Source organism: Misgurnus anguillicaudatus, chromosome 21, assembly GCF_027580225.2.
Source record: "Misgurnus anguillicaudatus chromosome 21, ASM2758022v2, whole genome shotgun sequence".
Lineage (NCBI taxonomy): Eukaryota > Metazoa > Chordata > Actinopteri > Cypriniformes > Cobitidae > Misgurnus > Misgurnus anguillicaudatus.
The window spans coordinates 3101510-3126152 of NC_073357.2; the positions used below are offsets into that span (position 1 = coordinate 3101510).

General features: G+C 41.4%; 1 protein-coding gene across 1 annotated transcript in view; it reads left to right on the top strand.

Moving 5' to 3' along the window:
• Positions 1-24643, top strand: part of LOC129418653 (E3 ubiquitin-protein ligase TRIM39-like) — a 99860-nt gene that overhangs the window by 23068 nt on the left and 52149 nt on the right. The window lies entirely within an intron of this gene.

Here is a 24643-nt window from a genome sequence, read left to right on the forward strand (position 1 = left end):
TCACATCACTGGTTGAATCCTACCTTACATCGGACATCTCTGTATGGATAAAAGAACATCACCTGTGTAATACTGGATGTTAAATAATCAACTTTAATTTATAAAGAGACACTATAAAACAATTAAACCTCAGGTGGTGTTGCTAACCCAAATTTGACTCTTAGGTGGAACTGGTTACAGACATGAAACTCTTGGTGCTCCTAATCTCTTCATCACAAAGGCTTTTGCACTGTTAGCCTTTAGGCTCATATCACTGAGTTTCTGCTGAAATATATGACATATTATGTGGTTCTAAGATTGTCATTTTATATTAATGTTTAGTATTATTTTAAAGGTCATGGTGCGATGAGTAAAAAGGTCTCATTTCTATAAGTCTAAGATCAGATGGATTAAGGTTTTAGAACTTTGGATAGAAGATGCATTTCTTGTAGAGGTGGGGTTTTGCCATGATATTTCTGGCTAGTTTGACCAGTTGCCAAGATACTCCTGGCTAGTTTGACCAGGTGCTCTTTAGTATCACTTGGCACAGGTCAAACTGGATTTTGACAAGGTGTTCTTTAGTATCACTTGGTACAGGTCAAACTAGATTTTGGTAGTTTTCTCAAGCTGTGTATAAAAGGTGGCCTGGCAAAATGTTCAGGGAGCCATTCTGTACCCAGAAGCTCCCACACTCTGTGTGTATTCAAACCTTATGGAGTCATCCTGTAACCAGGAGCTCTCACACTTTGTGTGTGTATTAAAACCTTATGGAAGCATTCTGTAGTCAGATCTTCCCACACTGCTGTGTGTCTTGAATTGCCAGATATGATTGTATTTTATGTTTACTGTTTCATTTTCTAGGCTGATCTTTTAATGAATGTTTTGATATATTTGTAATTGGTTGATTTGAATAACCAAATGATTGATTTAAGTGTAACCTGCCTGGCAAAATAAATTGTTAATCTTTATTCATTCTAAAACTTGTCAAATCTTTATTATATTTTCAGGGTTTAAGTTATGTATTGAAGGGGGCATAGATTAGGAGAGTTGCCTCTATTGAAAATATTACTGGAGTAATTGCCTCCCCGTTTTAAGGTTAGATGGAGAAACCTCAACCTAAAACATAGATGGATCCTCTTATTTTCAATGTGTTTTGGAGAAACCTCTAACTTTAACTTAAGTTAGAAGGAGAATGCCTCTATGCCCAGCTGTATGGAACTGCCTTAGCACCTTCAGAATTACACCTTATTCCCTATGTGAATATAATTAATTCTAAATAAATATAATAATAATTTTATAAATTATGATCAGCATCAGAATAGTATTGGTAACTTATAAATTGGAGTCAGATTATAATTTAACCGCAGAGGTCAAAGAAACAAATTAAATAAATGGAATTATTCTTCTAGAAGCGCTACGGAAGGAAAGAACACGTGATACCTTCACCACCGCATTGGACTTCGACGTTGGGCCAATTGGGTGGCGTCTTACACCTGCAACTTAACCTGGCAAACACTGAACTTCTCATCTTCACAGAGAGGCACAAAATCAATCTGAGGTCGACACAAACTCTTTATTTTTCAATCACTCCTCAAAGAGACTTAAATTACTCTGCTGATACAGATATGATTTATACATCATTTAAAACTTTAAAAGTTCATTTGTGTCCACTCCCAATAAAAACAAAATGTTGTGCTTTTTGCAAAATTAAGAAAATAAACAACTATGGTTTATCCATAAACCACAAACCGTTTGTGGACCCCATTTACTTCCATAGTAGGAATAAAAAATACTATGGAAGTGAATTGGGTCCACGAATGGTTTGGTTACAAACATTTCTCAAAATATCTTCCTTTGTGTTCATCAGAACAAAGAAATGTATACAGGTTTGTAACATGAGAGTAAATGATGACAGAATTTCCATTTTCGGTTGAACTATCCCTTTAATAGTTTTTCACATGAAACTTTATTTCGTTGTGAGCTTACGTTTGCTTTTTATATGTTGCATTTTATGAGCACTACTAGGCCATCATAGCTGTCTGTGTTTTAAGTTCAACATTTTAAACATGAATTTAAAGCTCCATTTTATTGTATTTCTCATTATAATCACTAGTAATATAACACATCATCGTTATAATATTTTATTAAAACCATATAGCACCCCCCTTAGTGCCCTTTTTGGTTGAGCCACTGCCCCTATCTCGCAATTTCAATTTCTAAACATCATTCTCATTACAAATATATAACAAAGAAAAGTGAACGGTTTCTGAATGATTTTGGCATTATTAAGGTATAATTCTGTTAAGGTTTCATGCAAAGGAAGTTAAATGAAGGCTTTTCAACCTAAAGTTTTTACAAATGTAAATGTTTGTTTATAGAATGTCCAGTATGGGTGTGAATTATGAAGTTTAGTTTTCACTGAGCTGTGTGTTTCTCTAGTTTTCTTGCTAATTAATTAGTTTGTTTAGTTAATATTAACACATTATCCACACACTAAGGTTTAAAAAAATATCTGGCCCCTCAGCCTAAAATGGGGGTTCCCTTTCAGACGGTCACTACGACGTCACGTCGTGACTGACGAATTGGGAACTCGCTTAGAGAGACCAATCTGCTTCGTACTCTACTAAAACGCCAATGAACTTGGCATTGAGATATTTGCATAATGCTGGCGCCGCACCGCCAGGTGCGCATATAAGCCACAGGTGCAAATATGGAAATTAGCTTTTTCGCTTCGAAAGCCGGCATTATCTGCTACTGAGAAGCTACTCTCTGCTCTTCTGGGAATGGTTGCTGAAGTTGATTGACAAGCAGTACTGACACAGCGGACGCTCGCAGTATCCCACTGCTCTGTATCTTTTTTGTTTTGAGTTTAGTGTGTGCGTTGCCTCTCCCTGTGCGCATCATCAGCTGAGCACCTAAAGAGTGATTTCCCTAAAGAGTGATACGTGAGAGCTCTGTGTCTTTTTAAAGACCGCCACTCTCGTATATTTGGAGATCAGCGTCCTTTTCAGGATAGCTTTTCCTCCGTGCGATCTTGGTTGCGAGAAGTACAGGGATTCCAGTGACGGTCACGAGCGCTGTCTTCGTGCTTGGGCATCGAGCACTCCGAGGCTGCGTTCGTGGAGAGCTTTTGTTCTCTCTGTGAGACCATTACCCTCTTGGATTGTGGAGACGACTGTCGTTTCTACGGGAACGACGTCCGCACCTTTGCAGTGCTGAACGCCGTCATGGTGCGGCTGTCAAGCGCTCGCAGGACGCTCTTCGCATCACTACGCTGAGTAGGACGGAGGATGCGTCCTTCACCTACCGGCCTTCACATCCTCAGCCGGTTGAGGCTCCGGTGGAGACTGCAGAGTCGTGTTCTGCGATTTCTGCTGAATCCATTGGACCTCCTTCTGGTCCTGTCACTTCTGCAGCATCAGAGGGGTGTCCATTTTTTCCCTCCGAGGCGGAGTCGTCCCGGAGATGGCGGCCATGCCCGCTCGAGCGGCGGAAACGGTAGAGTTGGAGGGGTTAACCCCTCTCCACCCGAACCGTCCCGCCCACATGATTGGTACTTCGGAGCTACCCGGGCCTCTACGGTCCTCACCTCCTGTGCCTGGATTTCCCGACGGCACGAAGAGCGGATGTGATTTGCGGCCGTCTCGGCCGTTCAGCTTTCACCCCTCACCTCCCTCACCAACGGAGCCGCTAAGGGGGGATCCCTTCAGTGGAGCGGGGGGTTGTGATGCAGCTGCGTTCCTGGAGGGACCACCCAACCCTTCCCTCCCGTGTTTGTATAGACAGTCGTCCGGTTACGGGCGCTGCCCATCAGGCATGCGGAGATGCGGCTTCAGCCCTGCACGCAATAACGTTACTGCAGGTTCACCAAGCGAAGGCTTTAGAGGTTTACGAGGGAAGCTGCGACCTTCAGTCGTGCAATGTCCACCACAGTGTTCAAGGTCGCATCTCGCTCGTCATCTCCTCCTTTGGAGTCAGAAGCATCTGAGGTCCCTTCGTGCCATTTAATTCAATTCAATTTCAATTCAATTTTATTTATATAGCGCTTTTCACAATTTGTGATTGTTTCAAAGCAGCTTTACAATAATAGAAGCAGTGAAAAGCATAGAAAAACGACATATAGCACGACATAATACACGATAGCAAAAGCAGCTAAATTTGCTGCGGCTATGAATCAACATTATAAGCGTGCGTATTGCTAATGTAACGTAAAGAAGAGGGTGCTAAATTAAGCCCAAGAAGGCTGCCTCCCCGGGTTGAAAAACCCCCTAGGAGAAAAAAACCCCCAGGCTCAGCCGGGGAAGTAAAAAAAAGTCTTAGGAGGGAAAAACCCTTGGGAGATATATTTATATATACATTGAAACGATTAAGGAGATTAGGCGGAGGTAAAGTGGGTTCTGCTGGTGGTCGTTGGTCATGTATAAGCTGGGCATCACGTTGACGGTCTGCCGGTGAGTCAGAGGTGTGCCGACTTTCACATTTACCGGAATTGGGTCTGTTTGTCTCAGTGTCCTCGGAGACAAGGACGAGACATGAAGAAAGAAAAACAAAACCCAATTAGCGTAGGGGCCATTAATATGTATACACATGTACATATACACAAACATACATATATATATATATATATATATATATATATATATATATATATATATATATACACACACACACACACACATGTACGTATTGAAGATACAACGTCATCCCAGTGACATACTCTGCACAGTTTGGTTTAGGGAGAACGAGAAAAATGCACGGGACGGCAAATGTTTTAGGAAATGGATGCAGTGACACCCTTTTAAGGACTGAAGTCCCGCCCCCGACTAGTGGGCTTAACACCACAAATCTATACCCACCAAGCTTTATTGAAATCCGGATGAGCAAGGGAGTAAAGGGGAGACGGGGACGTGACTGCGCCAGCCATCTCCCTGATGCCTGTCTGGGCTTCACAGTACTCCCCTACTCGATTCAGATACCTCAGGTGGAGGGCCGAGCAAGTGATAACATAATGCCATACATAATTTTCAATCACTCCTCTGCGCTTGGCAATTAATGGCCCGATTTGGGGTTTTATTGGTCAAGTGTTGAAGTTTTGGCCTTGTATTGTGGTTTGTATGTGCACAAAGTAGCGTTTCTTTTCCTTATATGTAGCCTTTTCTATTTTATATGTGACATTTGTTTTTGAAAGTTTATGCCCGGCTCATGGTTTGCTGCACATATGTAAACAAGTAAGGAGAGATTAAACATTTTCTTAAGTTTATTAATAGCATTTACCATGCTTTGAAATGTTGACGAAAATGAGGATTTAGTTTATTTATTTATCAGGTTGTACAAGCTATCTATTGTAAGATGAGTACCATTACTAAAACAGTTATGTGAATGCCTTGTTAAAGAGAAAAGTTTTAAGTCTAGATTTAAAGGTATCTAGTGTGTCTGATTCTCGGACAACGGTTGGTAAATCATTCCAGAGCTTAGGGGCTAAGTAGGAAAAGGATCTTCCACCTTTAGACACTTTTGATATTTTAGGGATAACTAAGAGACCAGAGTTTTGCGAACCCAGTGCACGTGATGGATTGTATTCTGATAGTAATTCTCTAAGATATGAGGGTGCTAGGCCATTTAAGGCTTCGTAGGTTGTAAGTGATATTTTAAATTGTATGCGATAATTAACTGGTAGCCAGTGTAAAGATGCTAGAATTGGACTTATGTGGTCATACTTCTTAGATTGAGTAAGCACTCTTGCAGAGGCGTTTTGAACTAGCTGCAGCTTGTTTACCTGATTTGCATGGCATCCCCCAAGTAGCGAGTTACAATAGTCTATTCTAGAGGTCATAAAAGCATGGATAAGCTTCTCTGCGTCAGATGTAGACAGTATATGGCGTATTTTTGAGATATTTCTAAGACGGAAGAATGCTGTGCGGCAGACGTTGCCGATATGACTATCGAAGGATAAATTGCTGTCGAACATCACACCTAAGTTCCTAACCGAGGAAGATGGTACCACAGTGCAGCCATCTATGTGCAACTTGTAATCTGACATATTATGTTTGTAGCGATTCGGTTCAATAATAAGCATCTCTGTCTTATTGGAGTTGAGCTTAAGAAAGTTATGTGCCATCCAGTCACTAACATCGCTAATGCAGTCTGTTAGCTTAGAAAACGTGTGTGTTTCGCTGGGATGTGAGGAGATGTAAAGCTGGGTATCATCCGCATAACAGTGAAAACTTATGTTATGTTTCCTGATAATGTCTCCTAGAGGTAACATATATAATGAGAACAGGATAGGACCTAAAACTGATCCCTGCGGTACACCATATTTAACCAGGGAGTGATATGACTCTTCCTCAATTACATAAACAAAGTGATAGCGATTGGTTAGATACGACCTAAACCAGGCTAGCGCCTGACCACTGATACCAACATAGTTTTCTAGTCTATTGAGTAAGATTGTGTGGTCTATTGTGTCAAAGGCTGCGCTAAAGTCTAGTAATATAAGGATTGAGATTTCACCACGATCGGATGTTAACAGGAGGTCATTTGTAACTCTAAGCAACACTGTCTCTGTGCTATGGTGGGGCCTGAATCCTGATTGGAACTTTTCATACGTACTATTATTTGTCAAGAATGTGCGTAACTGGCTTGCCACTACTTTTTCTAATATTTTCGAAAGAAAAGGGAGATTTGAGATTGGTCTAAAGTTATTAAGCTCTCCCTGATCAAGCTGTGGTTTTTTAATCAGCGGTTTAATAACTGCTAGCTTGAAAGCTGTTGGAACGTATCCTATTTTTAGCGATGAGTTAAAGATATTTAGAACCGGGGTTGACACTACAGGGAATACTTCTTTAAGTAGTTTTGTGGGAACGGGGTCTAATATACAGGACGATGATTTGGATGATGTGACTAGTTTAGAGAGCTCATCTATTGTAGTAGGTTTAAATGAATCAAGATGTTCATATGGTAGTCTAGTGTCAAGTGAACTAATGGGTAGAGTGATGGCTGCTTGGGTAGTTACGATGTTTTCCCTAATAGCCGTAATTTTGTTAGAAAAGAAGTTCATGAAATCGTTACTATTGTGTTGGAGCTTACTATTGGTTTCTGTTTGTTCTTTGTTTCTTGTCAGTTTTGCAACTGTGCTAAAGAGGAAACGAGGGTTATTATGATTTTCTTTAATAAGCGTACTGAGATAGGTAGATCTGGCCGTTTTTATAGCCTGTCTGTAGTGTTTAACACTCTCTTTCCATGCTACACGCCATACCTCTAAGTTTGTGCTTCTAGAATTTCTTTCCATTCTTCTAGCTGCCTTTTTAAGAGCTGCGGTGTGATGATCATACCATGGAGCTGGCGGTTTTTCTTTGATTTTCTTTTTTCGAATGGGAGCAACGGCATCCAGTGTGTTAGAACAGACATTGTTCAGGTTTTCTATTACAGTATCTAGATCGTCACAGTTATCTGCTACATGTTTCATCCCGGGTACGCTCAATACAGCGGCAGACGCGCTTTCCCGAGCTGTGCGCACCGGCGAATGGCGACTCCACCCCCAGACGGTTCAGCTAATTTGGAAGAAGTTCGGTCGTGTGCAGAGATCTATTTGCGTCACCGGACGATACCCACTGTCGCCTGTTTTATTCACTAACCGAGGGCAGCCTCGGCGTGGATGCGTTGGCACACAGCTGGCCACGGGGGACGTGCAAATATGCATTCACTCCAGTGAGCTTAATCGCACAGACACTGTGCAAAGTCAGGCAGGATGAGGAGAGCCTTTTATTAGTCGCCCCGTACTGGACGACCAGGAATTGGTTTTCAGAGTTAATGCTCCTCGCGACAGCCCCTCCCTGGCGAATTCCCCGGAGGAAGGACTTCTTTCTCAAGGAAGGGGCACATTATGGCACCCGCGCCCCGACCTGTGGGATTTCCATGTATGGTCGTTGAGTGCGCGCAAGGTTTAGGTGATTTATCGCAAGCGGTATCTAACACCATCGACGCGGTACGAGCACCGTCCACAAGACGGGCTTACGCGCTTAAATGAAACCCTTTTCGTCACCTGGTGCTCTTCGCAACGCGAGGACCCCAGAGAATGCTTAACATTGTGCTTTTATATATCTTCAACATAGGTTAGATGGTAGGCTGTCACCCTCCACCATTAAAGTTGATATCGCCGCTATTTCTGCTCATCACTCACTTATTAACGGCAGATCAGTTGGCCAGCATGATTTGGTTATTAGATTTTAAGAGGCACTCGCAGGCTAAACCCCTCTTGCCCTCCCTCTATTCCTCAGAGACCTGTCCATGGTGCTGAAGCCCTACTACAGGTTCCACGTTCGAGCCTTTGCAGTCTGCGAGTCTGAAGTTTTTGTCAATGAAAATCTGACCCTGCTAGCATTGGCCTCCGTGAAGAGAGTAAGGGATTTATATGCATTCTCTGTTGACGATTCGTGCCTTCAGTTTGGTCCTGCTGTCTCACTGAGACCCAGACCAGGCTACGTGCCCAAAGTTCCCACCACTCCCTTCAGAGATATGGTGGTGAGCTTGCAAGCGCTGCCCCCCGGAGGAGGCAGACCCAACCATGGCTTTATTATGTCCCGTACGAGCGTTACGCCTCTACGTGGATCGCACACAAAGCCTCAGGACCTTAGATCAGCTCTTTGTTTGTTACGGTGGTCAGCAGAGAGGGAAAGCTGTCACTAAGCAGAGGATGTCTCATTGGATAGTTGATACTATCGCCCTTGCTTATAATCTGCAGGGCATTCCTTGTCTATTTAATTTGAGAGCTCACTCTACTAGAAGTGTTGCCTCATTTTGGGCATTCGCTCGTGGTTCCTCGCTAACAGACATCTGCAGAGCTGCTGGTTGGGCGACACCTATACGTTCATTAGATTTTACAGTGTTTTTGTCGAGCCTGTCTCCTCTCGTGTTCTTTCCTCGTTAGGGGAAGCACAGAGAACAGGCTCGCAGGTCGGCTTGCAGCCTCCGACTGGTGCTCCAAACTGAGCTCAGTATGGAAGGCCATCGAGGCAAAAACGCATAATAATTTGTTTTGCCTTCCTCCGCTGCCTTGGCAGCCTGATGTTGCGGAGCATCCGCTGCCAGCCTCTCACTAGCTGCATCCTCGCGAACCTGTGTTTGGCTCGGGCATCCACATTGCGTCCCACCGGGTTCCTTTGTGAGTATTTTCCGTGGGGTTAATCCTACTCGCCCACGTTTCCCTCAGCAGAGCACTGCTTTGCTTACACAGCCACTGTCTATTTACCTCAACTACGGTTGACTTTCACCCACCAATAGCCCTTAACGGGGCGGTGGCTTCCGCAGCGTTCCTATACCGCTCAGATAGGGCGCTTCCCAGTCGCTGGCACTACTGTGGGGTTAAAGGAACATCTAGTGCCCGGCCTTCTGCCTTAAAACCTAATTCTCCTTATCCTTAAGTGGAACCGGAGGGCTTTACGCAGACACTGGAAGAGGTCAGCCCTCAGTGGCGTTTTGGTAGGGATTCCCAATTCGTCGGTCACGACGTGAAGTCGTAGTGACCGACTGAAAGGGAACGTCTCGGTTACGTATGTAACCCTCGTTCCCTGAAGGAAGGGAACGGAGACATCACGTCCCGTCGCCACAGGGCTGCTCCCTGCTGGTTATCGGCCGGTCACACTTTCCGGCTTTCTCAGCGAAATGAAGCTAATTTCCATATTTGCACCTGTGGCTTATATGCGCACCTGGCGGGGCGGCGCCAGCATTATGCAAATATCTCAATGCCAAGTTCATTGGCGTTTTAGTAGAGTATGAAGCAGATTGGTCTCTCTAAGCGAGTTCCCAATTCGTCGGTCACGACGTGACGTCTCCGTTCCCTTCCTTCAGGGAACAAGGGTTCTACCATAAAGACTCAGAAGGCAAGTGAACGTTTGAATGACATTTATTCCATGTTAAATTAAAAGACAGAAATTCGAATCAGTCTCAAAATAAAAGAGATGCTTGAGTCTCATAAGATTTTGGCATATGCCCCGCCTTTCGTCCGGGTCTAGCTGTAGTCCGGCAGATCCTGCCTGATGTTGAAGGCAGGGGCGGAGCCTACCCCCGGACAAAAGAACAGGGAACAACCTGGTGGTGGTGGGTAGGATGGAGGTGAACTTCAGCTACGACACCTACGGGCAGCAGGAGAGAGTGTTAGTTCAGCGTTTAAATAGTCGGCATTGAGCTGTGATTGGTAAGCCGATTTTATAAATGAATGACGTGGTATTAGAGTCTTCCTGGTAGAACTTACGCTGACGCTTTCATTTCTACCATAAAGACTCAGAAGGCAAGTGAACGTTTGAATGACATTTATTCCATGTTAAATTAAAAGACAGAAATTCGAATCAGTCTCAAAATAAAAGAGATGCTTGAGTCTCATAAGATTTTGGCATATGCCCCGCCTTTCGTCCGGGTCTAGCTGTAGTCCGGCAGATCCTGCCTGATGTTGAAGGCAGGGGCGGAGCCTACCCCCAAAAGTGAAATAGATCAACTGGCTTGATTGCTAGGATATCGAAGAGATGTCAATCCTGAAACAAAAGAAAATGTTAAGAAGGAATCAGACTTCTTAAGCTACAACAGCTATTTATTGGAACCCCCCAAAAATAAAGCCACGATAGGCATAGGCATTCACTTTAATGTCTGATTCACACAAAAGGAATAGGATAAGAATTACAATATGCTTCGTCGTAAAGTGCCACGGTAGGCTTTACATGGATAGGTAGCCCCGATAGGTGATATGTAAAGCCACGATAGGCCACAACGATCGATAGCCCAGATAGGCGATGTGTAAAGCCACGTGGATTGATAGCCCCGATAGGCGATATGTAAAGCCACGATAGGCCACAGCAATCGATAGCCCTGATATGCGATGTGTAAAGCCACGTGGATTGAAAGCCCCAAAAGGCGATATGTAAAGCCACAATAGGCCACAGCAATCGATAGCCCTGATAGGCGATGTGTAAAGCCACGTCGATCGATAGCCCCGATAGGCGATGTGTAACACCACGGTAGGCCACATCGATCAATAGCCCCGATAGCCGATATGTAAAGCCACGATTGGCCACGATAGGCCACTTGATCGACAGCCTCGATAGGCAATATGTAAAGCCACGATAGGCCACGTTGATTGATAGCCCCGATAGGCGATGTGTAAAGCCACGATAGGCCACGTCGATCGATAGCCCCGATAGGTGATGTGTAAAACCACGATAGGCAATATGTAAAGCCACGTCGATCGATCGCCCCGATAGGCGATATGTAAAGCCACGTCGACCGATAGCCCCTATAGGCGATACGTAAAGCCACGATAGGCCACTTGATCGACAGCCTCGATAGGCGATACGTAAAGCCACGATAGGCCACGTCGATTGATAGCCCCGATAGGCGATGTGTAAAGCCACGTCGATCGATAGCCCCGTTAAGTGATGTGTAAAACCACGATAGGCGATAAGTAAAGCCACGTCGATCGATAGCCCCGATAGGCGATACCTAAAGCCACGATAGGCCACTTGATCGACAGCCTCGATAGGCACTGTGGAACGCCACGATAGGCCACGTCGATTGATAGCCCCGATAGGCGATGTGTAAAGCCACGTCGATCGATAGCCCCGATAGGTGATGTGTAAAACCACGATAAGCGATATGTAAAGCCACGTCGATCGATAGCCCCGATAGGCGAGAAGGCCGTGGAGAACACTTACAGGGCAACGTTTTGCAATTTAGTGCGAAGACCGCAAAGGGCAAGATACGGGGCAATGATATGCTGTATGCAACAAAGACGGTTACGGGGCAACGACTTCCCATGTAGCGTGAAGACCGCGAAGGCAATGATGCGGGGCAACGATATGCTGAATCATAATAAAGGCTGCGGAGGATAGATGCGGGGCACCATATGCAATGTAATAAGTCGGTTGTGGTATCCATGACACAATGTAACCATATGCTGATTAGCGAGAAGGCCATGATACACATCAACAATTTGCAGTATAGCAGTATGACTGCGAATGCTGGATACAGGCAATGATATGCCACGCAGCAAGGAGGTCACGAGAGCCATGCAATGGGGCAACAATATACCCTATAGTGAGAAAGGCTGCGTATGCTATGTCGGACGCTGTGATGGAAAGCGACAATATTCCTATAAAGCGCGCTATGCCACAGATAAGTTTAGCGAGAAATGAGACATGGTTGAGTAACCTACACCACCACCAGTATCTGCTGAATCGTACTTTGATCATTATGCAGCTTAAAGCTATAGAAACTGATGAAACGTTGCATTTCAAGTGTATTCACTTTTCAAAGTATTTATGTAGTAAAAGATGGGATTTTGGCTATGGCTTTAAATTTCAAGTGTACTAATGGCAGAAAAAAAATTACCTAGGAAAACAGAATCATAACATTAACATGAAATTGATAAAACAAAGAAATTAAGGTTATTGAATTTTAAGATTAATAATTATAGACTAGAAAGATTAGAAAATATGGAAGTAAATTAATCTAAACTGTATGAACTAAATGTGAACGAACAATACGCATTTGAATGCTTAGTGTCTTGACTGGAGTGTTATTAAAATCCTGAAACTACTAGAAGGTGCGGGATCAGGTTATGTCAATAGACCACGATCAATGATAGCCGACACCATCAATTGCCCTTCTCACGCAGAGATTATTAATACTACACAGAAAATGCTTCCAGGATTTGTCCGGAATCATTAGACTTTTGGGTCATTTATTCTGCCGATTATTTTTCGGAGTCATGCTTACTGCGAAAACCCGTAAAGACATGTGATACATGTAAAGTCCTGCACATGCTTGACTTTTAAGCGCTTCTGAAGTTCGCCAGTTATTCGTAACTCGTATTTTAAATGAGATCATGAGGAGCGCGTGATGCGCTGCTCTGTCATGCAGGTGAATGATCTCAGCTTTAGCAGCACGTATAATGAGCACGCATCGTTTCACACAGAGAACTTTAAACGTGCATCTTTCGGCAATTTTACTAGGTTCTCTTTACGGGAGCGATCCCAGAACATTTACGGGATGAGGTTGTGTTGACACGGTAGCCTCAAACAATTTTAGAGAACATATTTTAGACCATACTGCGAGTCAGACTTCACCTAAAGTCTTTGAAAATGTTCAGCATAATTAAGTTAAACTTTAATGGATAAACAAGTCAATCGCATATTGTCACATACCATTCTTACATAACCTGCAGTTGCAACACCAATATGCATAGCATGATTTGCCTCATAAGAAACTTTTCAATAAACGAGTAATGCTTTGACTTCGTTGCACCTGAACTTGTAATGCATGTAGCGTGGACTTCGCACTAGGGTGGTTAAAATGCATGCTGGGTTTAAAATCAATGAGAGAGAGTTCCATTCCCTGTTACAAGGTAATTTTCATACCGCTAAGGTATCAGTGATGTGCAACAAAGTTTTAAGAGGTTTGCAGACGAAAAATCCGTTGAAGATTGAGAAAGTTATGATATTTTTATTATTAGAAATCAGAGAAAAGTTATATGGATGTCTATGGAATGTGTGTGACCGAAATGCTGCTTATTTACATGTTTTTGCTTATAACTTCTCATTTTATCAGATATGTTCATGAAATTTTAACAGAAGGTAGAACTTTGTTAGTACTTTCAAATTAAATTATAAACATTTGCTGTTTTAGTCAGAATGGGCATCGGACCCATGTTAACCATTATTTTTAGAATGATGCCTGCGGTGGACGTTCTGACATGACGTTCACTGTAGTCTAAAACAAGAAACGTAATATGCAAATTTTCACGATTTATTTAAATACAATCTCCTCCATACCATTACCATGTTTCAGCACCAAGATAAAAGATATATATTGTGGTCCATTTACATTTCATTATTGTCCAGAGTTTAGTGGAAGCACATCGACCGGTTGAAAGTGACACTCAATTTTAAACCGTTGCTGTGAACTAAAAACACCTCCGAATTGAATACTCAAAATATCAAACGCTTCCGGTGTTCGGACTTGACGTATTTATTGTCGTATTTAGTGAAAACATACTACAACCTTGCGACGATGACTGAATATTGCATGAGACGCATTGTAAAAGTACCGCGCGGGCGGAAGCAGATTTTATTCGATGCGCGTACCCGCGATGTCAGCATTGCTATATTAAATAGAAGAAATAAATTGTCACATTCCCAGTACTATCGTGTCGGCAATCTCACGGGCTGCGATACAATGATAAAAAAAAATAATTTAATGATGTAACTTACCTCACACCAAATTAAAATGACAGTACATTTAATGCCATAATTCTTATGAAATGCAATCAATTGATTTCAACTGTGTGACAGCGTTTCCGACGGTCGTCGGTGTTGTGGTTTCCCTTTTTCGGATGAAACAATCTTCAATCTTAGGTTTTGATTTCAAAGATGGACTTTATTGTCAGCCAAATAAAGCCGTGAGGAGATCTTGCAAGATCCACTAAAGTTTTACTGTACCCCAAGTGGTATATATATAAGGGGGCCTCCCCACCCCATGTACTCCATATAGGGTCTAATATTCAGTAACATATGGTTTGCATCATATGGAAAACATATGGCATCACTTTGTCAAGAGTACAGTACGTCTTTTGTCTCGGCCTTCGACATGTAACAACCTTCGCCATGTATAAGAACATACTGCAATGCATGCTGGTAAATTTCATACACACAATGGTGAACTATGGTTATATTCATATAGAAAAACATAATGGTAAAGTAAGATTATACTTAATTCCTTTATATTCGGATTAAAACAAACTTCATCATAATCCCCGCTCTGAGGCTTACCTAGCCTCACATTCCTGTTTATTTATTTTAATCCGGAGTGCCGTTTCATAATTCAGTTTCTCAGTTATCACTATATATCGTGGTTAAAGAAAACCACTATACATTACCAATTACTAAATTATGCCACTGCACTTCGAACTATGGACAATAAGAGCAAACATCTTTCCATTCTTATTTTGTCTTTGAATGTAAAAGTAAAAGAACTTAAGTCCTACATAAACAGTTTGTGTGCAATTGGTTCTGCACTTGTCTGCGGCTGTTGTAGTTATATTGAACATATGTGGTAAAACTGGTTAAGTACATGGTACAAAATATATGATAATCATACCGTATATATAAATGTTGGCAAATGAAAAGCAATAATATAGTAAGTAATTAAAACAAAAATAAAGTATGCATAGAGAACAAATAACTGTAAAGTAAAATCAAACCAAGTAAGTAGAAATAAACAAAATTAAGTAAAACATGCATAATAATTATAAAGTAAATATAAAGTTAAATAAAAAAATAAGTAACCAGAAATAATCAACAAAACTAAGTATGTATGATAACCATAAAGTAAAATGTAAATTTAAATCAAACCAAATAAAATAAGTAAATTGAAATAATTGATACTACAATCTAAGTTATGTATGCATGATAAACACGAGAGACATGTAAATTAAATTGAATAACACAAGTGTATATAAAATTCCCCAATATAAACTAAAGCTAAGCATACATATAAAACCCAATATAAACTAAAGCTAAGCATACATATAAAACCCAATATAAACTAAAGCTAAGCATACATATAAAACCCAAAACAAAAAGTAAACTCAAATCAATAAAACAAAAGTACTACCTAATAATACATTTTAAGTAAGATTCGTGTAATACGTTTTGATTATACTTAACCTACATGCGCTTGAGATTTGCTTTTATTCCTCGTTTTCATCCTCCTCAGAGGTGCTTGAATATTCATTTACTAACTGTAGGTTCATTACTGTTCTGTAAAGTAAGTCCTGGTAATGCCCGGACTGATCATTTTGTGCCTTTAGTTTTTTATCATCCTGATAAGTTGTCATTTCCATTTGTTTAACAGTAGCTTTGATAACGAGGGACTTTAATAACGGTATGACACAACAAAATAATAGTCCTCCGATGCTGATCGCTACTCCTACAAATATTCCTAATTTTGCTAACCAAGCTCCCCATGCTCCTAGTTTTAAATCGAACCAATCCCACATTTTCTCATCCCTTCCGGCATTAGTTGCCATTTCAATCTGTAACTCTTTGAGTTTGGTCATAGCTTTTGTAAACGTACCTTCTGGTGCTGTATTATTAGGTATGAAAGTACAGCAGTAATTAGAAAATAAAATACACACTCCTCCTTTATCCGCTAATATCCAATTAAGCGCGGGTCTATTTTGGCATGTCATTTTACTGGTTGCATCTAGTTGCTCTCCAAGTGAAGTTAAAGCTTCATTGGTGTGGTTAATGAATCTCTGCTGGTTATAGTATATATAATTGATCCATTCTGTATTTTTATTTTGTGAAATCCAAATGAATATTGACTCAAAACCTGCTTTAACTTCATCTCGGGCCTTAAATTGATTTGGTATACCTCTGGGTTGACCTATTGCATCTATGTATACTGTAGGATCTGATTCGTAACCTCTCTTAACTCTATGGTTACTTGTGTCCTTTGGTTCTGATTTGTAATCGAAATCCCATTCCATTATATGAATCTCCTGTATTAGTCGTACTCTTGTACATTTTCCTTTCCATCCTAATGGCAAAGAAGGTAAAATTTTCAATGTCCGCAAATCCAGAAAAAATCTGCTATTGCTTGTGTTTGATCAGTATGGGTGTCTACATCGGGGAATGCTATAGTTTGATTTTCACAGATTTTTTCTGGAATCATTTTCTTCCCATTTCTTATTCCTGATGACCTCATAGGTGGGAGATCTAAAGTATCACTGGCTTGTCGAACTTTTGTCTTATCTAACATCCAAATTACTTTGCATTTTCCTTTAAATTGTCCCATATTAATATTCCCTGTGGTTTTTACAAAACACTCATATTCCTTACTATAATCTATGATGTACCATTGTGGGATTTCTATTTGGTCATTTCCTACTTGCAGAATTTTTGATACATCAATACCTCTGCATCTAGATGCAAATGATCGTATGTGTCGATACATAAGTCTTTCTCTACTATTACTTAGAGAACTCAAACATTCTGCTGGACAAATAGGTCTGTGCAGTTTCATTTTACAATGGAGTCTATTCATCTCCGCACATTTTTCAAAATCAAATGGATTTGGCACTACTATTACTTGACTTGCAGGTGATTTAGAACAAAACAAACAGTTTTTTCCTTGTAAATCTGTTGCTGTAAAGGTTGCCCATTCATACCATTGATTACTTTTTGCCGTTTCCCATAAAATGTCTAGTTGGGCATCTTCTCCGTACATACTGTAATCATCCTCAATATCTCTACGTTGTTTTCCTCTCCATGTTAGTTCAGTTGTATTTGAGATTGTATTGTTCCTCAGTCCTTTTGAGGGTTCAACAATCAATGGCAAGTTCGTTTGGTTGAGCGTTTGTGTTGACGGTAGTAACGTTAAAGACTTAAGGGATGTGTTATTCAAAGTCTCTGTGTTTGTATATGGCGTTGACATACGGGATGTGTGATTCAAAGTCTGTGTGGGTGCAAGCGCTGTTGACGTAAGGGATGTAAAGTTCAGAGTTTGTGTGGTTGCAAACGCTGTAGACGTAAGGGATGTAGAGTTCAAAGTTTGTGTGGTTGCAAACGCAGTTGATGTAAAGGAGGTATGGTTCAGAGTCTGTGTGGTTGCACGCTCCGTTGCTTTAAAAGTTGTAAAACTAAAAGGCTGTGTGGTTGAAAGTGAAGTTGATGACAGGGAAGTGTGGTTCAGCATTGGAGTTACAGGTGTTGAAGTCAATGGCAGGGTGGTGTGATTCCGGGCCTGAATAACTGGAGGCGGAATCGTGGTGTTGTTTAAAGCATGAACTGGCCACAAGCATATGATGATCAGGCATGTCGTCAGATGTGTTCTGTCCATGGTCATTTCCTGATGCCACATCTTGTGCCTCATTGCTTTTAGCAGAAGTTTCTTGGCTGGTTGTTCCAAGGCTGTCCTCTCCAGTCACTGTTTTTTCTTTATGAGCTTTAGTGCAGTGGTTTAAGTGGTACCACGTGTTGCTGCCTTCCACTCGGACTGCTGTTGGGGTAGAGGCCACCACTTTATATGGTCCTTCCCTTCTGGCTTCGTTCCATTTCCTCCTGAAAACCCTCAGATAGACTTGGTCCCCTGGGACAATTGGACATGTGGTCTCCGTCTCCTCACAAGGCTGCTTTCTCCTTTCCTGCACAAAAATAGCTTTATGGATAGCAGTTAGCTTTTTCATGTATGACCTTAATTCCATTTGCAATTGCTCTAATGGAGGCCCAGAATATGGACCTCTGCAGTGTGGAGCGGGCATAGGTCGACATGTAAGCATTTCATGCGGTGTTAGATGTGTAGTTCTGTTAGTTTGCATGCGATAGCTCATTAGTGCAAGAGGTAAAGCATCAATCCAGTTAAGTTTAGTACTAGCACATATTTTGTTGAGTTTTGCCTTAATGATTCCATTGGCTTTTTCAACCATCCCTTGAGATTGTGGATGATAAACACATCCCAATCTTTGCTTTATTCTTAAATGTTGTAGTACTTGTTTTACTGTTTTTTGAATGAACGCTGATCCATTATCTGAACTTATTTCTGATGGTATTCCGAATCTAGGAATAACCTCTCTTGTCAGAAATTTGATTATTGTTCCGGCTCCTTCGTCAGCCGACGGTACAGCCTCCACCCAACGACTAAACCTACAAATAACAACAAGCAAATATTTCTTACCCTGCACTCTCTTGATCATATCCACATAATCCATAACCAAGTGTTTAAATGGTCCCTCTGGTACCGGAATATGACCTATTGCTGTTGTTATTCCTTTTCTGACATTGTACTTGGCACAAATTTCACATGTTGACAAAAACTCCTCTACTGTTGCATACAAGTATGGAGACCAATATCCTTGTTCTTTAATTTTTCTAATCACTTCTGCTCGAGCACAGTGGTCAAATCCATGCGCGTCTGTGATTAGAACATTTAACAGTGCTGTTGGTGCAACAATGTGACCTTCATGCGACCGCCAAATGTTTTGGGAGTCTTTTGTGGCCCCTCTTCGGTGCCACATAGATTGCTCATATGGTCCTGCCTGTTGTTGAATCCGAGCAATATCATCAATGGTTGGGTTGGGTTCAATAAGAACTTCTGGAGCTATTATTGCCACCTGACACCCGGAGGCCTTTTTGGCCTCTAAATCTGCTGCATTATTACCCTTGATGACATAACTATTTCCTTTTTTGTGAGCTTGACATTTGATAATGGCCAGTCTTTTTGGCAACATCATAGCTGAGATTAATTCAACAATCTGTTCAGCATGTTGAATAGGAGTGCCATCACTTCTTTTAAAACCTCTTTGTTTCCATACTGCCCCATAGTGGTGACAGACGTCATGGCTATAGGCTGAGTCTGTCAGAATGTTTGCTGTTTGCCCTTTTGCCAATTTGCATGCTGCTGTAAGAGCTTTTAATTCTGCCAATTGAGCTGAGCACGGCTGTGCGCAGTGTTGGGACAGTACAGACACAAAATCCTCTCCCTCTTTTTTCACTACTGCATAACCAGTGTGAATTCCTGAATGATCCCTGAAACTTGATCCATCCACAAAGTAAGTGACTTCTGCTTCAGTAATTGGGGTAGATTCGAGATCGGGTCGTAACCTGGTGAAAGCTAACGAGTCAGCAACACATTCATGTGGCTCACCTTCATAAGCCAAAGGAATCAACTCTGCAGGATTCACCGTGTTACACCGTTTAATTGTTACATCTGGATGTGTCAGTAGTAACGAATATGCCAAAATACGGGCTTGTGTCAAAACAAATTTTCCCTGTTCAATTAACTCTGCAATTTTGTGATGGGTATATATGATAACTGGATACCCCATAGTTATTGACGAGGCCTTTTCATATGTTTGAAATACTGCTGCCAGACCTTGCTGATAACAAGGTGGATATCCTTGTGCTACATTGTCTAGTTTAGTACTGTAGTATGCTATTGGTTGCTTTTTCCTACCACTGCAGGTTTCTTGCATTAATACTGCAGAAGCATATCCATCAGCTCTGTTGGCAACAAACAGGTGGAAGGGTTTAGTATAATCAGGTGTACTTAAAGCAGGTGCTTTTTGAAGCTCCTGTTTAATTGACTCAAAGGCTGCTAATGCATCTGTAGTCCACTTTAAGGGAGCACTAAGATTTTGTAGCCCAGCCTGTTTCATAATGTCTCTCAATGGTGCTGTTCTGATTGCATAATCTTCTATCCAATCAGCATTGAAACCTGTCATGCCCAAAAAAGTCATCATCTGTCCTACTTTTTGTGGCAATGGTGCTTTACTTATGCCTTCTAGGTGTGCTGGGGCTATGGCCTTTGTTCCATATGAGATTAACCTCCCTAAATATTCCACCTGTGGCTGGCAATATTGTAGTTTGGTTTTGGATACTTTATGACCTCCTTGAGCTAGTTTAGTCAGTACCGTTATTGAGTCTCTATGGCATTGTTCCAGTGATGTTGAACAAATCATCAAATCATCCATGTATTGCAGCAAAGTGCTGTCTATTATGAGATCTTCCAAATCAGCTTTGAGTACCTGATTAAATATTGTTGGTGACATTTTGAACCCCTGTGGTAATTTACAATATGAATATTGTTTACCAGCATAAGTAAATGCAAACAAATATCTACTTTCCTCAGCAATTGGTACACTGAAAAATGCAGAACATAGATCAATCACAGTAAAGTATTTGACATCAGGGGGGACATTTGTTAGCAGAGTGTGTGGGTTTGGCACATCAACTTCACTATCCTCTACTATGTCATTTATTGCTCGTAGATCATGTACGAGGCGCCATTTAGTTTTGTTTGCTTTAAGTACAGGATAAATTGGAGTATTACAATAGCTGCTTGTTTCAAAAAGTACCCCAGCTTTTAATAATCCTTCAATAGTAGCCCTTATTCCCAATTCAGCCTCTGGGCGTAATGGGTATTGTGCTTTCCTGGGAAGGCAGATGTTTGGTTTAAGTTTCACTTTCACTGGGCTGGCTGATTTTACCAAGCCCACATCTGTTTCATGTTTAGACCACAGCTCTGGTGGGACTTGTCGTTCCACATCCTGTAGTAATTCAGCAATATAACTCTCTTCTGTTTCAAGTTTTGTCATCATTTGAATTTGTTTCTGCTGATTAATAATTACTTCCTGAGGAATTCCTAACAGTGAGGTTCCATACAGAATTTTAATGTGATTTTTATCAGCAGAATGAAAAATCAATGGATTTTCTGTTACCTCCCATTGACTTTGTGAGGCCTTTTTCAGCATAGGCCCAACATCTTTTGATTTCCAATTTTCCCCTACATACAGAGCTATATGTGGTACAGAATCAGCTATAGTAAACCATTTGTTTGTGAAGTCATTCTCCTTTAAGGTTATAGCTGCTCCCTGTTTGCCTATTATAATGGAATCTGAGATTAACTCAATTTGTTGCCCTTTGGTTTCTTCCTGCCATCTCGTTTCAAGTTCTGTACCTCTTAAAGGATCATACATCATTGCACAATGGAACCGTGACTTTGGTATTTGTGCATCAGGAATCTGTGCTTCAATGAATTTACCCCATTTATCAAGTGCTTGTTTAACCTCATTCTCAATCTGTCCTAACCAGTACACATTAGCTTTTGGCTCAGAGATCATCATTTGAGTTCCTTTTATATCCACATACACTCCCTCTGCAGAACACCAAATTTTAAGACCCAATTTACACAAAGCATCTCTTCCTAAAAGGTTAATAGGAGTCTGGTTTGATATCAGGATTGATAAGGTCACACGGTTGTTTTTAGTTTGTAGACAAATCGGAGCGGTCATTGGAATTAACTGAATTTGTCCCGAGAATCCTATTGTCTTTACAAATTTGCCAGACATGGGGAGATGTGATGCATAATTTGAATTTACACATGTATAAACCGCTCCTGTGTCTACCATCATGGGTATGTTTTTTCCTTCTACTTTAACCTGTAAAATTGGTTCTTGATTTGCATTAGTGGTTAAAATTGGTAACTGACTCTCCCCAATAGGATTCTCTGGGCATCCCTAAAAATCTGGGTTTGTCCCTACCCAGGGAATTACAGGACCCCTCACAGACCTCTGCCAATTCTTCCCCCTTCTACCCCCAGGGGACTGGGTCCATGAATGGCTCGGACAAGCACTCTTCAAATGACCTTTTTCTTTGCACCCCCAACAGATGATGTCAGAAAGTCTTTTTGCTCCTCTCCTGTCCCCTTGTGGTGGATTTTTTGTCCACCCCATCGGCCCTGGCTGTTGATTGTATACATTGATGATGGGCACGGGGGTCTGGTGTGCATTAGGAGGGTTTGTTGCGGGAGGGGTCGGCTGAACAGCTGGTGGAGGAGAAGTCACCGGAGCCATCACTGACATCTGGTTGTGTTCGTCTTTCTGCACGGCTGCTTGAATCTTTCTCTTGTTTTTGTTTGAAAGTTCTTCCAGCTGTAACTGTGTCAGTTTTCTTCGCAGTTCTTTCTCTTGCGTTTTCAGTTTCTGTTCATTTTTTCTGAATAAGTCCACAGCATGAGACACATGGTCACAAAACTCTTTGTGTGATTTAGAGTTTAGACCTACCACATCTTCTAGTTTGCTTTTTACAGTCTGTGGCATAGCATCCACTATGGCATTTCTAAAAAGGGTGGTCATAAGAGGATCCCCCTCGGGGTCTCCCTCAGTCTCTTGTTTCCATCTCTTTAATTGCCTTTGAACGTAAGTGAGGGGATTTTCTGTTTCGCTCAGTTCCTCCCCCTTCAGTGCCTTGGGGTCGATTCTGGTTTCATACTCAGTTCGTAAAACTCGCCACACCGCGGGGCGGTATGCATCAAAAACAATTCCATCCATGTCGTAGGAATTCACGGCTCTGTGTAGATTAGCGTCTTGGAGGATCTGATCAGTCTTAGCTCCCCCTACGATCTTCGCTAGAAGGGCTTTGATGTCTCCAACTGCAATGAGCTTTCCAGCTAATTCCTCCTCCAAAATCCTGATGAACTTGCCAGCCCCCTCGTGGATGTCCGGGAGTCGGTTGACGAGTCCTTGAAGATCTTGTGAAGCCCAGGGGACGTAGTTCCCTTGAGCTCCTTTAATTAATATGGGGAGCTGTTTAGTTAAAGGTCTAAGTGATTTTTCTTCCCCGCGTGACCATTTCCCCACATCAACCAGGGACTCCGCTCTCTCTTCGCCCTCCCTGCTTTTTTCATATGTTTCATCAAATAAACATTTTTCTTCACTTACTGCTCTTTCTAGTAAGTTCTCTTTTTTACTCTCTTGTTTTTCTTTTTCTCCCTGCTCATATGATTGCTTTGCACTTGGTGTTTTTATGTTACATTGCATTTTCATCTTTTCTAGTGCTGTTCGTGCTTGTTTGTAACAGTCTAACTGTAATGTTTTTTCTTTTGTAGCAAGAGCTGATTTGGTTTTAGGTCTTACAACTGGCTCTCTCTCCTCTTCCTCCTCTTCCTCATCATCTTCTATTTCCACAGTTCCTTTCATCTGCATCTCACCCAAAATCCCAACAGTTCCCTTGAGCAATGGAAACTGACCCTCAGAGCTCAAATAAGGAGGGGGGTCTGCATATTTTTGCTCCTTAGCCTTGGTTTCTTGTTCCAAGTCTTTCAACAGCCTTCTGGCCTGCTTTAAATGTTTACGCAGACTTTCCCCTTCTTTTTTGAACAATGCTAAAATCTCCTGCTCCCTTTCACGTTTTTCTTCTCTTTTTTTGTTTTTCTTACTCATCTCTTTGGTTTTGTAATTTTTAACCAATGTTTCCATCTCCTCACACAATGCCACATCAAAAGTCCCCTCTTCTGGCCATCTGGTGACCATGTTTTTTGTACGTTTTTGCCATTTTTTAGACACTTTATTTATAAGATCCTTACACAATGGATACTTTGATCCCAAAGTTTCAACAGGACTGAATGCCATGTCTTTATTCATAATACAAAAACCCTTAGTACACTTTGTGGGTTTATTGAATTTTATATGTTCAATTGTTTATTCTCCTATACGTCCCCACAGGTTTTTATGCTTTGAAAGGAGATTGTATAAAATGTTTTCAAATCCAAAACATATCAAACAACAATATCTTTATTTCTTAGTTAAATCTTTATTTTTCATACAGAAACTTTGTTTTGACCAAACCTTCAGTAAGAAACTCGCATTCGTATCAATCCCTTTATTTATTTTTGGGCTCCCTTCATTTTTAGGGCTCATAACGCACACTCTAACCCTTTATTATTTTAGGGCTTATACATTCAGTCTTTTGTCCCTTTATCTACAGGGCTCATCACTCATCAGTATCCCTATTTTATAGGGTTTTTCAAACTTTCATAAGTATCCCTTTTTAATAGGGCTTATCAAACATTCCACCCCACACCCACCAGACAGTAATTACACCCCCCTTTTTCAGCCCAAAGGCCTGTCCAAGGGAAACGCTCTCACCGTCTGCCAGATGCAAAGTTTATTTAACAGTCTCACAGCAGCTTGCAACCTCACTCAAAATTCCCACGCTCACAGACACAGACACAGAGTACTCCAACACTTAAAACCGAAAAACCACACAGTTTTACTTATACACTAAAAACCATTAATCATTTCACCTCCATCCACATGATTAATAAACAATATACAGATAAA